The sequence below is a fragment of the Dunckerocampus dactyliophorus genome, chromosome 5 (genome assembly GCF_027744805.1).
Source record: "Dunckerocampus dactyliophorus isolate RoL2022-P2 chromosome 5, RoL_Ddac_1.1, whole genome shotgun sequence".
Taxonomy (NCBI): domain Eukaryota; kingdom Metazoa; phylum Chordata; class Actinopteri; order Syngnathiformes; family Syngnathidae; genus Dunckerocampus; species Dunckerocampus dactyliophorus.
Window position 1 is genome coordinate 24,924,425 of NC_072823.1, and position 18,716 is coordinate 24,943,140.

The 18,716-nt window shown below is 40.0% G+C and overlaps 1 protein-coding gene across 8 annotated transcripts in view; it reads left to right on the plus strand.

Annotated features, from left to right (window-relative positions):
* LOC129181892 (unconventional myosin-IXa-like) overlaps positions 1-18,716 on the plus strand; it is a 108,153-nt gene that overhangs the window by 9,442 nt on the left and 79,995 nt on the right. The window lies entirely within an intron of this gene.

The window sequence follows — 18,716 nt, forward strand, 5'->3', positions numbered from 1 at the left end:
CTAATGTAATCTAATCATGTCTCATCAATGCAACGTTAATGATGCCTGGTGACCAGAATGCTACATATAACTCGTCTTTCTATTAGGGATGTCCTGAGCCACATTTTTTGGCTTCCAATTTGATCAGATTTTGTTATAGTCTTGCGATCCGATCCGATCCGATCCGATCCAATCCGGTAGCGATATAATAATAATAACAATCTTTTGTGACGAACATGAATTTGTGGATTTGAATATATTTATGAAAATAGCTCTCCAAAGCATTAAAAATAATTCAACTAAAATATTGCTGAATTTACTTTTTTATTACACAGCATGACCCAACAATGTTGTTTGGGTTTTGTAACAACCTCTGTGAGTCAAGTCCCTAATCCAATAAAAGATAAAAATGGGCGTGGAAAATACTTTTAGGGTAGGACTAACTTTTGTCAAACTCTGTACGTGATAGTCATTTATTGACGGTCCCTCGTATCAACAACCAGCAGTTAGAGCAGCACTTACCATGCGAGCTCCTCTCACAATGACACAGCAGTCCGGGCACAGTGAGGGGGAACTACCGCTGTAGCTACAGAGCCGAATATCCAACGTCCAACGTGAAACTAACATCACCACGGTACACCGCGGACATGTCTGCTTGGTGGTGTTGCGTTTTCTTCTTCTTGCGGGTGGTGGGAGTCGAGCGGCAACCAGCTTTGAGCCGCATTACCGCACCTGCGATGTTGGAGTGTGACCCAGAGTTACGAAGTGGCGAACGGCAATACGGCAACCGGATCGGGCCGATCTCATGGCGGAAGCTGATATTGTCCGACAGAAGATCGGATCAAGACACCCCTACTTTCAATATTTTTGGACTAATAATAGGCCATAGTCAACCACGAAACAGCAATCATTTATTAATTCATTTTTGAAAAAAACGCAATAGGGTGAAGGAGCTATGCACGATGATATTAAATAGGTAACAAAGCAAATTAGTGTAATAGCTAATAATATATCTCATTAATAATGAATTCGTTAGATTCGTTAGGGCCAATAATAATTGACTGGTGAATTGATACCCTCTGGATGATGCTAAGGAAGTTAGCATTCACTTGGGTTGTTAAGTTTCTGCTTATATGCTGCTCCCTAATGGTGTAGAGTTATTTGCTTACAAATTGTGTTTTTAACGCTATAATTAGATTTTATTTGCTTCATTTACCACACAGACTTAATACAGTATATGGATGTATGGATATTGGGTAGCAGTGTGTATTTGGATCATGTTAGGAAGGTAAAAAAAGTACTACTAAGTACTACTAGTCTATACAGTGATACTGTAAGTCTATGCATACATACAGCAAGGGTGTCTGTGGTGTTGTGATGTGAGAAAATTGTGTTGCAGATGCTGATTAGAGCGAGTGTGTCCAGAGACAATCAAAAGCTTTGTAGCGCCTCAGGCAGCTGCAGTCCCGTGATAAACATCTGTGTGTCTACTGACACTCTTTGCTTAATCACATTCATTGTAAATAATGTGCAACTAATGAAGCTTCATTCACAAACACTGCCATGCTGCTTTCCACCTTTATACACACATCCCACTAGGGGTGTCGCGAGACACTCAGTTCACGAGATACATGAGACTGGGTCTACGAGAACGAGACGAGACAAGATTTTACCATGACTTTTAAGAAAAGTACAAGGAAGAAATATTCAACCTATAAGACAATATATCGCAATCTACTAATTTAATTTATACGTTACACCCTTCTGCACGCTGTGTGTATGCTGCCGGCCCCGCCTCCACCCATCGAGACTGTATGATGGACAAAAGGGCTCACTCCTTTCATGCCGTTGTTCTATGGAACAAATGTGCCAAGGTGCTGAAACGAACGCACACAGTGAACCCTCTTCCTGCCTGTTTGGAGGCGAGAGACGAGGAAAACAGACACATACGGCAATATATTGAGGCCGGCAAAATGATCAAGTTAATTTTCATTCATTGTGTTTTCATTTACCGGTGTTATCGTCCCAGGCCTAATGCCCACAAAGACAGTTTTTTTTTTTTTTTAATTAGAAATCTTGTCACATTTTAATCTTGCGAGATCAAATGACACCCCTGCGTTATACTGGACATGTAGGACTTTCATTGTTGTTGTCATCCATTCAAACAAATCAATGTATTTATCAACTTATTATTGTTTCAACTTATTTGTAAACAACTTATGAAAGAAAATGTAACATTAGCAACAAATTATTCGCTTTTATTACAGACAAATGTTTGAGCAAAATAAAGTCAGCAGTGCAAAATAAGTAAACAAACTCAAAAAACGCTTTTAAATCCTTTGGGTTTTGTTTTAAAGGGCTCCTTCGTCCAAAAACGTATTCCATGTCTTTATATATATATATATATATATAAACATATATAGTGTATTTGAACAACACAAGAAAAATACACAGATATTTCTGAAAATGAACATAGACTCTTGTATCGACTCGATACCAATAATCGGGGGGGGGGGGGGGGGGGGGGGGGGGGGGGGGGTAAAAGAGGGGCCCAGTGTGATTTTTTTTTTATTTTTATTTTTTTCCATGGGGCCCAGAATTTCTGGCGGCACGCCTGCTGATAATACCTTGGCTGCCCACCTGTAATGAAAAGTACAACCGCAATGGTCGAACACCGACCATGTTTTTCCTTCGGAAGTCATTGAAATAGAAATAATCTGTTCCAGGGTCAAACTATGGCTATATTGTATATTGCATAAGTGCACAGGCAATGTTTTCACATTTTAACATTCTTAACTGGCGTACAAATGTAATAAGGAGTTAACCACTGTAAAAAACATGAAAACAATAAAATAAAATGTCAATGTTAACTTAATAACCTAACGAGTAACAAACGAATATAGCGAATAGTGGTCGTGGCTAAAGAAGAATCCCCTCTTTGTTTCTCGCTGTCAGTGTGTGATCAGAGAGGTCATCCTCATAATCCACGTCATCCACATGACCTTCAGTGTGAGCATGAAGCTAGCGGTCCTTCCGGACTCATCTTTGATCGGCGTCTCGGCTCCGGGGCGGCCTAAGGGCTGGCAGTAAACGATACAGTTAATCACTTAACCAGCCCCTGAGTGTGACGAGCGTCAATGTTAGCTTTGAGCGGCGCTGTCGGAGTTAGCATTGTTAGCATCAAATTGATAGAGCTGTGGCGCACTTTGACAGACAGACTGGATACCAGTGGCAAGTGGAGACCCTCTCAGGTCTCCATATCTTTTGTCATTTTTGCTGCTGTGTTCACACACAAACCCTGTTGAGGTCACTGTGGTTTATATTTTTATTTTGATTCCTCTGGTGTAGAATCCTGTGGTGTAGAATCCAGATTATTGCTGCCATGCTTTTATTTTGAAGCTTACTTTGCACTGGGCAGGAAGCCACTGTGTGCACATTTTAATGCTACTAGACAGTTATGTTGTGACGATGAGCCATAATGAGGAAGTTACAGTAACAATACTCTAACACATGTCGACATACGGAAACATTTTTCATAGAAATGAACCTTTTTGGCTTTTAATTTTAAAGAATAGGCTCCAGCATACTCCCCGAATGAATGAATAAATTTGAAAGATTTTAAAAATGATATTATTGTATTTATTATTAGATTTGATTCTTTATTAAAATGTATTATATTTATATTTAATTTATCATATATGTATTACAAATTATATTTTATATATTTTATGATGTTATTGTAATTTTTATTTATTTTTTGAATAAAAAAAAAAAAAGTCAGCCACGGATGTGAATGTCATCAATGGCATTTTTTTTTTTTAGAATAATATTAACATGTGGACCGGGACTTGATGAGTTTGACATACAGTCATGGAAAAAATGATTAGACCACGCTTGTTTCATCAGTTTATTGATCCATTGTAATGCCTGGTACAACTAAAGGTACATTTGTTTGGACAAATATAATGATGATGACAAATATAGCTCATAAGAGTTGAATTTAAGAGCTGATATCTAGCAACCTCCATGGTTTTCTTTATAGTAACCAAAACCACTTAAGTTCTTACATGAATAGCTATAGCATTGTACTGCCAAAAAATTTAACTCTTATGAGCTATTTTTGTTGTCATTGTCCAAAAAAAGGTACCTTTAGTTGTATCAGGCATTAAAATAAACAAGAATCTGAAGAAACAAGGGTGGTGTAATCATTATTTCCATGACTGTATATCGTAGCATAAGCAGGATCGACTTAAGGAGGTTCCACTGTATCTGGGTTCTTTCACTATGAGTCCACATGTAGTATTCCCATGTCCCTGTAATTCTGCATGATTGCCTCCAAAGGGAAGGGGTGGTACTGTTTACTGCTTATTATGACAGGACTTAAATTTTGTGATCAGTTTTTTTTTTGTTAAAAGGTCTCTAACCTGTTGGAGACCTCTGTGATAGCGTCACTGTCTAAAGCTGTACACACTACGTGTTTCAGGTGCACACTTTCGACACACAACTAGTGTTTTGAAGACGAGCCGTAAGTATTACAATGATAACAAGAGAGCAAGTTTGTTAAGTGACACTTTAAAAAAAGTAAGTTGTGATGATGATCAATGATTCATGTGTCCCATGAACTTAACATGTAAACAAACATGCCAGAAAGTGGAATGCTATTGAAACGTGAGCCATCACACACGCTGGCATAGATAGGCTTAGCATGTGGCAAGCTGTCGTCAATTGACTACACATTTTGCGGGCTGTTGTTCATTATCCCGATAATAAGAAACAAAGTTAAAGTCAACACAAGACGTGTGGCTTGACTCGCGTATCTGGTCACACATGCCAAAGTGCCAGCAAGGCGGACAGGCGATTCCGGTGCATGCTATCAAAATAAAGTGCAGTGAAACATTTTTATGATATTTTAAATCGTTTTCAAACTAATTGTGGTCAATATGTGTGTAAATAATAACCGAAATATGTAGATTATTATAGCATATATATGCATTCATATAACACATTACTTAAAATTGAAAAAAAAAACCCCTAATTTTAAAGGTGCGGCGGGTTTTATTTTGTAGTGGGGCACCACCACGATCAATTACATGTAGTGGAAATCCTGGTTATTTATAGCTGTCTTGTCTAGCTTGTCTGTTAATTAAGTGCTTCCTCAGAGGTGGCACAAGCTGCCAATAATCTTAATCATAAATGGTTGTGTTCTCTTTGTGCGCCCAAGACGGAGCGCGCCGATTGGCCGGCCACAACGAAGGCAGAAGGGCCATTGGCTCCTGGTGTGAGATCAGCCATAATGCCGTTTGCTGTTGCCATGGCGCTGAAAAGTCTCATTGGAAAGACTGTGTGTGTATGCGTGCGTGTGCGTGTAGTCAAGGTGAGCACAATGGAGTTTAGTTAATTAATTTAAATGAATGCAGACAGGTGACACATGCACACACTTATGTCCATGTTTATGCACAATCCTTAATTATAATCCAAACCCATCATACGTACAGTGTATTGTGACAGCAGGTACACAGTGTAATCTCTGTTGATTGCGTCATAACGATCATGTAATTGTCAGCGTGTGCACTAAACGCAATGAAAATGGAAGCCTTCGCCTAAAATGTCCCATTTGTGTCCCACATTTGGACAAATGGGAACATTTGAGAGGTGCTGCAGCTCGTTACTGAAAGAGATTGGAAGTGTGATTGACTGGCATTTGATGAAAGGGAATAGAAGAAGAGGAGGAGAGGAGGGACTAGGGAGGAAAGGAGGACAGAGAGAAGGGAGGAAGGAGAGCGGCAGCTGCTTCTGGAGGGAAAACAATCACACACACTGGCCACTAAGTGGATTTGGTGGCTGGAAGAAGGCGGGGGGAGGGGAGGCGGCATCTGTACGACTACTCTCCATTGCCATCATACACTCTGGGTGTGTGCGTGTGCGCGTGAGATGAAATTTTAATGATGCGTTTGAGGACAATGTGGTGTTCCACATGTGAAGTTTTCAGGTTTCACCCAATAGGGTATTGTTATTATATTTGAAAGTGGTGCTGCAGCTCACCTCTTTGTTTTTCTGTGCTTATTTGTACTGAAAAGCTTTTATTCAATTTCCCTTTGTGACTGCTGTATGCTCATATGCTCTACTGGGGCTGCAGCTATCAAATGTTTTAGCAATCGAGAATTCTACTGAAAATTCCTTCAATTAATTGAGTAATTGGATAAAACACATTTTAGCTTGTTTAAAGAGCAATTATAAATCTTCACAAGAGAAAATAAGACATTTCACTTAATAATGAATGCTAAATTTTTTTAGATAATGAACAGTTTTATGTCTTGAATTCACATTTTACATAAGAACAAACAGGGTTTATCCACCCAGCTCAGTGGGCGCATGTCTTGGACTGTTTAAAATGCTATTTGTTAGCTCAGCTGCTTGCTGGGGACTATATAATGGTGCTTTGTAACCACCTGAGACTGTAATGTTTTACAGGAAAAGGAGATAAATGATTCTTTAATTGACATGAAAGGGATAGTTTGGATTTTTTTACATGAAGTTGTGTTACATCCCCATCAGCAGTGGAGTCCATTAACAGCGACTTACCCCCCACTTGGTCTCCTAAGTGCAGTTCTGGTCGCATTTTGGTGATGAAGAACGTAGTTCCGCTTAGTTGCTTGGGACATTCAAGTAAAGAGTTTGGCTTCTCCAAACAATGTGCGTTCAAAAGAGTAATACGTTTGCGTCACAAAAATGCCTTCTCAAAAAAAATCACACTTCGCAAAACACTCGCCATTATATATGTCTCCCACTGTATCCGTACCACTCTTCTTCCGCGATGGAGCGACGCAGCCATCGTCTTTACGTATGCGTTCTACAGCGGAAGAAGATGCGAGTGTCCTCATCACATACACATGAACGCACAGGTGACAGTGCGCAGGGATACGGACTACACTATCCCTTGAAGGCTAAATGACATATTACAGTTTGTTGATGGCTGCGCATTTATGAACCCTAAACTTAGAAAAAATACATACAGTATTTTTCAAACTGAAATTAGGACATCGACTGTGACGGAAACATTAGGGTATTCTATCAGTCAACATTTCCGTGTTCCATTGCTCAGTGTTGTTGGCTAGAAATGACCAGCTATTAATGACTGAGCTAAAATGTTTTTATTTTCCATCTTCTTAACTAACAGCGCTGTCTTTTTGCATATGAAACAAACCCCGTATGAAGTCATGTCACCATCATAATAAACTAGCCACACATTCAACAGCCATAGTTAAGAGCAAGCTAGCTAGCCCTCCACACGGCTAACGTGATGTTAGTAAGGTACATTAACATTAATCTCATTGATTTGCGCTACGTTAAATTGACCTTTTCTCGGGTCTTCTGCTCCATTGTGGGTATCTTCAGAGATATGTTGTATGTAAGTGCCGTGTTACAACGCATACACGTCACCGTGTTAAACTTGCTCCCACTCTTTCCTCATTTTCTGTTTTTGTTGTTGTTTTCCTTCTCTTTTGTCGCCGTGTCATTTTCTCTCGCTTCTTTAATCTTCCCGCTCCTTCAAGTAAATAGCCGCATCTTCTCCTGTGTGGATGACGTAAGTGCGTTATGATTTCTCAAAGTAGGAAAAAATCCTCGATTCATTTTAGTTATCGAGGTACTTGAATTACTCAAGGAATGGTGAAAACCCCTATACTCTACGTCAGGGCTCACCAACACAGTGCCCGCGGGCATCAGGTAGCCCCTCACGACCACATGAGGCGCCCGCAGGCCTGCTTTTCATTCAGGTTTTCAGTTAATAATGTGAGAACACTAGAAAGAAAAGTATTCTGAAACATAAAATGGGAGTTGTGGATACCAGCATTTTGTGAATGTTTTGGTAAAACAAGCATATTTGATCTGTTTGGGTTGAAATAAGGTATGAAAATCACTTCTACAAAAATGAGTTGCTTGTGGCCATTTTCATTTTGGGATTATGTTCCCGAAATACTGCGAATAATGGACACACCCATTAAAAACCTTAAAAAAAAATAAATATAAAAGATCCTGTGACCAGAGTCGAGCACACTAGATATTAGGCTAAAAGCCGTGGCTTTCAACCCATTGACCAGTGTGGCTCTTAGGGCGTCAGGTTTACTCAACGTACTATTGCTCAGCTACACTTGCAGACATCTGTTATACCATCCGTCTTCTTCTACTGCTGCTTCATTGTGGCCTGATTCAGCACATTTTAAAATGTAAAACGGAGAGACACTCACCACTAATAAGTGATAATGAAAGATAATTTACTGTGCCTTACAGTGACGATGATCATGAATGCACCACAATCATTGATAGCCAATCAGCAGGAAGTACAGGTAAATATGAAAGTACTCACACCAACATTCGTTAGATTTTGTCCATAGTTGACTGTTTTTTTTGTTGTTGTTTTTTTTAGCAGCGCTAATGGCCAGCCCAACAAATTAACAGCTCTCATTTGCGACTTTTTCCACTTCTAAGAAACAGGCTAAAACACTCAAATAAATAAACATGGTAGGTGTGCAGCAACAGTACCTTAACTCTTTCACTGCCAAAGACGTCTGTTGACGTCTTTTCAAAAAGTAACGTTGACTGCCAAAGACGTCTATTATTGATGTCTGTTGCTTTTTTTCGCGGGAGCTACAGATCAAAGTCTTATTCATCTTGTGTGTGAATTTCTGACTTGTAGGCAATGTACTTCTGTCCCAGTAGGGGGCAACAGTTGTCTTTTCCTCCAACCGGCAGCTACAGATTGTCTATGAAGAAGACGGACTGTGGGTTGAGAGAGGAAAATGGCGAAACACATGCAGAAATCGAGCGGAGACCAAAAATACAGGCAGCTAACACTGACAGAGCTCTGGCGGTAGATCTGCCTTTAGTAGTGACGCGATCGCGAAAGATAGCGGTGACATGGGTGATGTAGGTGACGAAGACACAAATGCAGTTGACAATGGCAGCCGAAAGCAGTAAGCTAGTGGTTAGCGTTGCTGAACCATGTGGCGCGACACCGGAGCCTGACACCGGAAGTTCAGAGTCGGGTGACTCGGAACCCAACCCTGATTCTTCTAACCAGTGGCCGCCGTCTGGATCGGTCAGCAGCAGGGATTCATCCCCACATCCAGCAGACCCCACCGTCACTCTGCTTGAATTTGCTTGTCTGCAGAAAAATCTCGTTTTCTCTGTTTTTTGGTCCAAGTCAGGTGTTTTTGCTGAAACTACCCTATGTTCTACCGCCAATATCTAAAGACCCAAAAAGGCTAGAAGCAAACTTTTTTTTTTCTGATGAAATATTTCATTTCAATGTTTATGTAGTCCTAAAACTCAATATTCTGTGGGTGGTCTTGAAAGTTCAGCAAAAATGCCCCAAAATTCTGGCAGTATGGAGCGCTCTGCTCTGAACATGGCTGGCAGTCTATGAGTTAATATAGTAGTGACACGGAAACCAAGGCGAAGGAAACCAAAACACGGTCGCTGTCGACACACATCAGAAAAGCGCACATAGAATAGGAACTACATGGCTTGAAAAACAACAACTTACCAAAAACTCTGAGTTAGCTGCCTCAATTTTTGCGTTAAAATTCATTGTCGGGAAATAAAATGAAGCCTTGCCTGTTTTAAATGATACACTGTTGGTTGTTGTTGCATGACGTGTAAGACATTTTTTGGTGGGTTTGTTCATTTGTTGCAGTACATTTTGTTCAAGCTGGCGCCATCTCGTGCACGCGCCATGAGAAGATTTAGCACGTGCGCTGTAAGGACTCTTTTGGACGAGCACACGTGCTTTAAATTGATGACTTATTGATGAGGAGGCTGCGCATTATTCATGCTAGTGTGTTGTAACTTTTGAACGCTGACATGTTCAAGAGGTGGATACGTGTTCACGACATGATGAGCTATCTACACACAGCTTGAAGATGATGATGGTTATGGTGGTGCATGTGCATGCGCGCTCGCGCATGTGTGTGTCTTTTGAAACGTGCCCTGAGGCTCATTCTTGTGCAAGATGCGCTTAATGGGTGCATTCTTGGAACTAAATGGAGTGTACCTAATCCATGTCACTGATACTCTCTCTCTCACACACACACACACAGGGCACGGTGGCCGTCATGTTTAAATACATAGTGATCATGTGATAGAGCAGTCGGTGCTATAGCTGTGAGCTACATGTCGTCATGAAAGACACTGATGGTGTGTGACATCTTCTCAGCGGGGAAGCACGGCTGTGGAACTTGACACCAATGTCTTCCTTTTTTTTATTCTACTCAACACAAAACATCTGGAGGATTTCTCTGATGCACTATGCTCGTGTGTACTGATGCTCATCAGTACAGCATTGCGATGGGAAACCAGAACTGGTGACTGAGCCAGGTCTGTTGCCAAGGCAACCTGCAGGGTGCTGCTTGGGCCAGGCGTCTGCTCTGAGGAATAAAAATAGTAATAAAACATGACTGTATTTTCAGCAGTGTGACAACTTCCTGGGGGCTCTTGAGGATTTTGAAGATGGGAAACTCGAGCGACATCATCAGACATCAGACTGGGTCCAACATGGACCTATTTTTCTTACACATTTTGCCGGTTTCAGTTTCGAATTGAGTCTCTGAGTTACAGCAAAAGGCAGAGTGAAAGGATTTCAGCCAATTAGAGCACTGCATTTTTATTGCCTCATTCTCCTGCTCCTGTGAGTCGAGTTTTAGCGTAAGTCGGATTCTAAATGATACCTGAATTAACTTTTAAGTCAGTCATACTGTACGCAGAACACATAAAGGACATGTAAAATACAGTCATAAGACACTAAATAAGACAATTAAATAAAACTGTCATAAAAAAAGAGAACAACTTCTTACTTTTATTCCTGTGATTGTCTTGCATACTAAAGGGGCGTTGCAAAGGGCGGAGCGACAGGCTTATTGGGAGGAGGAAGTTCCAATAATGAGACCACTACACTGCTTAGTTATCACTTTTCATTTCATAGGAGCAGATGCTTTGACATGTTCAAAGAGGCCATCTGTATCCTTGATGACTGTCGTGACGTTTGAGCGGCTTTGACCTCAGCCAATGTTGATGTTGTTTAATTTCGCTTTCACTTTCCTTGTCTTTGACACACTGCTCTCAGAAGAGCCTACCTCACATTTGGGAGACATATTGAAGGGAAAAAAGTTAACAAAAAAGAATGAAGGGGACATAACTAGTTCTATTTTTTGTTTTGTATGGAAATACTGGTCTTGTATTTACTTAATATCAGATTGATACGGAGCTTTTCAATATCACCCAGTAGGGTGTATGTAGAGGGAGTGGGTACTTTTAAAGTTGGCAGGTCTGCATTATGAGTAGTGATGTCCGATAATATCGGCCCACCGATAACATTGGGCCGATATCACATAAAAATTTTATTTTAGTAGACATCGGTATCGGATTCTTTCCACGATAATGAAAAACGATATTAAAAAAATGCTGTATAGATAGACATTTTAATGTTCACATGGCCAGGATGACACCACAGTTTGTTCACATACAGTGCAAGCCTACATCCTTTGTGCTTTCCACAGGCTCTTGTGTTCCTGGACACTCTGACTTTACTGAAGTCGGCTAGCTCCTCACGTCAGCCCCTCTTAGTCATTCAGTCAAACACAAATTTGAAGCTCTTGACGTTCCTGCCAGCTCATTGATCTTGCTCGGTAGTGAATTCACGTTTTCCATGATAATAGAAGGAACTGAAGGCTTGAATCTCCACTTCTTTGCTGGCCGCTTGACTTTCATCTTCGCCTCGATACAATGGGTAGACAGGGAATCACACCAATGCCGGACGTCGCTCTAATGGCACATAATGTGCTTGGATAAACAAACAGAGTTGCTTGAAAGGCAGCCTCTCGTGGCGGCGGTGTTAATTCCACTACATACATACATACATACGTACATACACACATACATACATACGTACATACACACATACATACATACGTACATCCATACATACATACATACTGTAGGTACATACATACATACATACATACATACATACATACGTACTGTACGTATTTCAGGTATCAACTTATTGCCACCCCTATGTGAGTAATAGTCTCACCTTGACCACTCCAATGAAAACATTCTGGCTCGCCACTGCTGCTGCACTAGGCCTACATGAAAATTATGACACTTCATTTTCTCCACTGGACTTTTTGATGACCAAAAAAATGTAAATGGCTACTATGTTGACTTTTAAAACAAATGTCACAGGCTAAGCCTAATGGCAAGTATTTCTCACATGTTTACAATGTTGTACAGTGCTGTTTACAGCCATGTTGACAAGCTAATTGCTGATTCTCTATCTATTAGCTTCACAACAGATACAGTATGTGTTCATTCCACCACAGGACATATGTCATGTTACACATATCGGTATCGGAAATTGAGAGTTGGACAATATCGGCATATTGGTTATCGGCAAGAAAAGTCAATATCGGGCATCCCGAATATTGAGTAATTTTCTTGATGTATGTGGATTTATTGCACGTCGTCCACCTCCCCATCCCACTGCTGACATCTTGAGCGAAAACCACAGGTGACAGCTTGAGGTTAGGTTGAGGTTAGTCTGCTGGTTCCGCTCATGCTGAGCCTGAAGTGAGGAAGAAAGCGAAGAGGAAGTGTATAATGACCCACACAGGAAGCGATGCAGGATGAGGTGACCTCTGAGGTGGAAGTGAAAGCGACTACAGTGTTTCTTTCGGCATCCACATGTGTGGGGTTTGCGACAGCAGAAGGAAAGGACCTTGACTCTTTGAATGCATCTCAAGAACTGCAAAGAAACAACAACATGACTTTATGCTGTCATTACAAGAAGCTCAGTAGCGTCACACAAGAGTGGTGTTTTTCCCTGGAATTGAACAGGTCCTCTGAAGAGCCATGTTGTGTCAGAGGTGGTGCTTGTTGTCGCCTTGAGGCTTTATGAAAATGCAAACCTTATTTTTGTCTGTCCATCTCCTCTCTTTCCTCTCCTGCAGCGTGTTGGACTGCTGCCCAGACAACAATCCTGCTAAACACAGACTTTGCAGATTCCTCTGGTCAGTGAATGTCTTGGACGCACCAAACTAATCTCATGTTTCCAAGTTGTGCTGTAAAACATTTCATAATTGAAAGTGCCAAGACGTTGCAGAGGCCGTTTGAGGGTTGTCAGCGGTTTTGCTAAGTGGCCTGAGCTGGGAAGTCCCAGACCTCCAGCAGACTGGGATCTTTTCCCACCTCGTGTCTTTGAGTCGTCACTCTGGTGACTAAGGGTGCTTTCAGGTTAAAACTGACACTAGTCCGTTTGCTCTGCTAGTATGGTTTGTTTGGTGTGTGTTAGGTGTGAACGCAGTGTGAACCGGGGGACCGCCTGAACGATGGGTCTGAGTCCGCCTTCCAGCTGATTATAGTCCTGAGCGAGGCAAGCGTAAATGCCGACCTCACCATTGCACCAAAACAGCATATCTAGGCCATGCATAGTAAGACCCAACAGAAAGCTGAGGGAAATTCATCAAAAAATAAGAGTTAAGTGTAAGCCCACAAGTGTAAATACAGTCAAACCTTGGTTAGCACATTTTTTGGTTTACCTTGCAAAATTTGCATCAGTTCACGTACATTTTCCGGTTTAGCGCACAATATTTGCACGTCTTGTCATGTCATTAATACAGTCCAACTGCACTTGTAATGTATTTTTAAACCGTCCCTGTTAACATGGAAACGGGAACCGGAAAACATTGTCCCCCCGCTCCGTCACCCGTTTGACATCATCAGCGGTTGAAGCCAAAGAAAGTTGCAAGTGCCAAATTTTTGTTCCAGACCAGAGTACCAGACTACAAGTGTGAACACACCCTTAGATTTTTATGACTCGTTGTGACCCACGATCCTCTTCCCAGGGTGCCACACCCTGCTTGACACAGCCTCGAAAGATATTTTTTTTGCCGTGTCGTCACAGCAAGGAGTCCAAATGCAGATCTTGCGTGTGGCAGCAGCGACGTTGTCCAAATATTTGCTTGCAGCTGTTCCCCAACTCCCGTACAGCCGTGGATAAAAATGAGATTTCAAACTGACCTTGACCCTGATCGGTGGAACCTCATCAACTTTTAACCCTTCAAAACATTTGATGCTTCATGATGTGTTTGCAAGCTTTGAAAAGTTGGCGACTGAACGTAAATTATGCATTTTTCATTCATTCTTTTGATTCTTCTGCTGTTATAAAACACGGAGGTGGCAGCGTCATGGTTATTTGGGCTATTTCCAGTACTGGGTCCAAGCAGTAGTTGATTCCGTAAGAATGACGTCATCATTGTCACCCCTGAGGACACACAGCTATAATACAAAAAGAAAGACACATGCTAACATTAGCTCTATGACCACTGCAGTATTACTTTGCCTTCAGTCTACTCTTCAATGAAATGTGCCTCCTGACCAATGAACTACATGTCAGCAGATCGTACTCGCTGCCCTTCATTGCTGTTGTCATCTCATCTCGTCCAGATGATGTGTTTGGGGTTATCACAGTTGCGCAGCCGAACTTCTCATCCCGAATCAGATCAAGGCATGTAATGGTGCGCATGAAACAACGTACCAACCTCGGTTTTTAGGTGAGGTTTGGTTCATTTTTTGCTAGCCATGATGCCTGCTAGACAAAGGCTGGGCTTCAGTGATTTTGCTTTCTGAGTGCACACTTGAGGCGAGGCACACTTCCTGTACCTCACGTAATGTGTACCTTGGGAAACTCAGTACGCCTCTGTATTTGTTACACCTGTTTGTTAGTCAGAATAATAGAAAATAAAAATGATGGCGCCAATAGCCACACAATAAGCCCCGCCAAACCCTATTTATGACATCACTTTTTAACAATTTAAAATATGTTAACAGAAAAATTGAATATAATATAAATATGTAAAAAAAAACATACCAAATAGAAAATATAATAAAGTCATATGAATACTCGTACATAAGTAGATCAAATAAGATGATATGTATCCATGTTCAGTAGACACAAGCAAGTGAGTGTGGCTTTTAAAGGACCAGTGCCTCAAATTGATTTAAATCAAGCAGTAACCATGGCAACAGATGCTCCCTGGGTGGTTGATTGCAGCAGGGCGCGGCTCTTAAATCAATAGCTTGACGGTGATGTCATTGCATAATATTTGTAACACAACTACACAAGTAGATTGCAAGTGTGTTTGCACAGTGTGTGTTACAGACCTGCTTTACTTTTTTAGATTAAACTGTGGTCCAACTATGGTCCACGGGCCATAAAATCGTTTTAATCCGGCCTGCAGTTTTAAAATTATTTTTTTAAACCTTTAACGTTGAAGCCCTAGCAGGTGAGGGGATTTGCAATGCAAAATTGCTGTAAATCTAGAACTATAAATCCAGTGGTTCCTGAAGCTAGTGACTGTGTGCTTTCCAGTTGCATGTGGGTCATTACGGTAATCATAGGAATTATGTCACAGCAGCTCCAAGAAGATGAGGCTCTGATACAAAGCTGAGTGGGGGTTTGTGTATGGAGCAGCGCGAGCCAGTTTGATGAATTGGGGCAGAGAAGCAAGCTTTCAACGGCAAAGTTCTACAGGAAAGTGATATTTTATCTGACATTTGGGTGTTATTTTTTCATCCGTTGCCGCGTTGTTGCGTTTTTGCAATGTTTTGCTTGAAAAAGTTTTGAGGAGGTTGTCTGGGAAGTAAGCAGGGTTTCCGCTACATGTAATGGATTGTGGTGCAGCTCCACAGTACAATAAAAAATGCCACATCTTTTCTTTTTAATGTGAAAACAATGTTAAGTAATACAGTGTATGAATGGACATATATGCTACTGTATATTAAGGGTGCCCATTACGGCGATCGCGAAGGTAACGTTGGTCGCGTGCCACCTACATCATAACTTCACCTACATCATCACTTTATAGCTGTCATATGACATCAGTCAGCTGTCATTGAGCCCCCTCCTGATTCGCTTTTTTGCAGCAGGCAGCCACACATGGATAATGCAACTTTCATTTTTGTTATTTCGATTACGGCTTAACTAACTGAGCGGTAAGATGCCTATATCCATAACAAAAGTTATTCGTTCACTTGTAGCATGAACTCCACTATAGAAATGCATGTTTTATACAAGCTTGTTTGTCAAACTACAATTTCACGATGAATTGGAAAATGTGCCCATTGCTGAAAGCTTTTCAATATGTTGCTTTGACAACAGCTGCATTGTCTTTTGCATAATCCTTTCCATTTCTCGCATACAATATCTGTAATGTTTTAGCGGAAATGCTAACTGGACATAGTACATGAAGTGTCTGTATAGTGAACGCTACGTAGCCATTTCCACTGACATACTACTCCGTTTATGTACTCAACTATTGAGGAATTATGTGTAATTATCTTTATTTCCATATTGATTTTAATTGTGAATTACTGAATGATATTTTGACCGGTAAACTTTGACACTGTGAATGTGAAATACAAATCATTAGTAGTTAGTGCAGTAGTTGCAAAGTTTACCAGTTAGATTTAATATATGCTATATGTTTAATAGTAACAGGTTGATTGTACAATGTACATAAATATTCATATTTGTAAATACACTAAATAAATAAATAAATAAATAAATAAATAAATATATATGTATATATATATATATATATATGTATGTATATATATATATATATAAATGTGTATATATGTGTATATATGTATATATATATGTGTGTATATATATATGTATATATATATGTGTATATATGTATATATATATATGTATATATATATGTGTATATATGTATATATATATGTATATATATGTGTATATATGTATATATATATATATGTATATATATGTGTATATATGTATATATATATATGTGTGTGTATATATGTGTGTATATATATATATGTATATGTATGTGTGTGTGTATATATATATATATATATGTGTGTATATATATATATATATATATATATATGTATATATATATATATATATATATATGTATATATATATGTATATTGTATGTATATATGTATATTGTATGTATATGTATATGTATGTTTAAAGTAGGAGGTAGGGCTTTGGGACATGGTCCCAAAATAAAAGTATCCCACAGGCTGAGTAACCCTACATGAACAGTATATGTTATTTAAATATTGACCACAATTAATTTGAAATAACATATCAATATCAAATATCATTAAAAAAATTTCAATACGCTTTATTTTGAAAAACATGCACCGGAATCACCTGTCTGCCCTGTTGGCACTTGACTGATAAGGAGAGGAAGAAAAGGCTGGGAGAAATGTATTTAAAGTTAATTAATACATTTGTTGTTCATGTCTGTGAAAACGACCCTAAATTTAAATATAAAAAAAAAATCAGTCTGCCTCCCATGCAGCCCACCACCACAGCGTCAAAAAAATCCGAGGGGAAACCCTGGTAAGCAAGGAAAGACACTGATATACTCTTAATATTCAATGTCACATACTGTAGTTCGTAGTTGATATTGTAAACCCTAAATCCTTTATGTACATTCTGGGTGTCTCAAAAGATAAACTTTGTCCTTTTGGATGCTTGTTTACGTCATCAGCCTGGGGCGTTGTTTTCTCAGGGGTCAAGTCTCCAACGGCACCTGTCTAGCGTTTTCATTTTCTAGTCATTCAGTGGATTTTAGGATGTGACTTTTAACTCACTTACAACCCCCCTTCACCATCCCCTGCACCTAAAAAATCTGCCATTACTGGAAGTAGGGATTTATTTTGATCAATTTATAATCTGTAATATCCTTTTTTGTTTTTATAACAGTAGTCTGTGCTTTGAGCATTTGATGTTGTATAACACGATGACCGCTTATATTTTGCAGCGTCTATACGAGGCTGGTGCATGTTAAGACTCGCAAGGCTGACCTTTCACGTTATGGAGCGCGTTGTTGATACTCTGTCATCAACTTGTTATTCTTCCTTTTTCTTCCTCTCAGTCGGTCGGTATAAAGTGTGAGTTGTTGCAGTTCTCTGTGGCTCCCTCTGTCTTATTGTGGACTTGGTCTCTCGTTGGGCACAGTTGACCTCTTTGTTTGTGACACACACGCGGCTGTTTGTTTTCTCTCAGCTTCGCTGGGATAGATGCTGGGCGCTCCCAGAAAAAGTAGTATCCTCAACCGATGCATTTTAAGGATGCTACCTCACGGAATACCACAGCGAGCGTGCCAGTGTATAGCTTCAACCCACAATCCTTTGTGTGTTAGCGTTAGCATCTATGCTAATGTTAAATTTGAATTTTGCACGGTGCTTGTATAAACAATCACACATTTTCTTCATCATTTGACCATGTATTGATTGCTTAACAGAGACATATTTGCTGGATAAAAGCAAACAAAGGAGATACGGTGATACGAGCTTTTCATGCCATGTTTATTTTCAGGAATAAGAAAGATGTTACATTGGATACATTCTTTTAAAAAATGTGGGATAACATGTCTATTTGTGCTTTTTCTCTCTGAAAATAGGCCGTTGTTATGCAGAAAACCCATTTCATTCAGCCTAAGTTGGTAGTAATTTATAAAAACATGACAAAAAAGCATAATATGTACAACATAGTAATACAGCATACACGTATGATGTGGCAGGGACTTGCGTGACTGTGGCAGCACTTTCAGCAGTCAACTTTGTTACAATCTGGCCTCAAAACTTGTAGTTAGGTGAACACAAGTATTATATGAGCCTAAGTCGTGACTGGA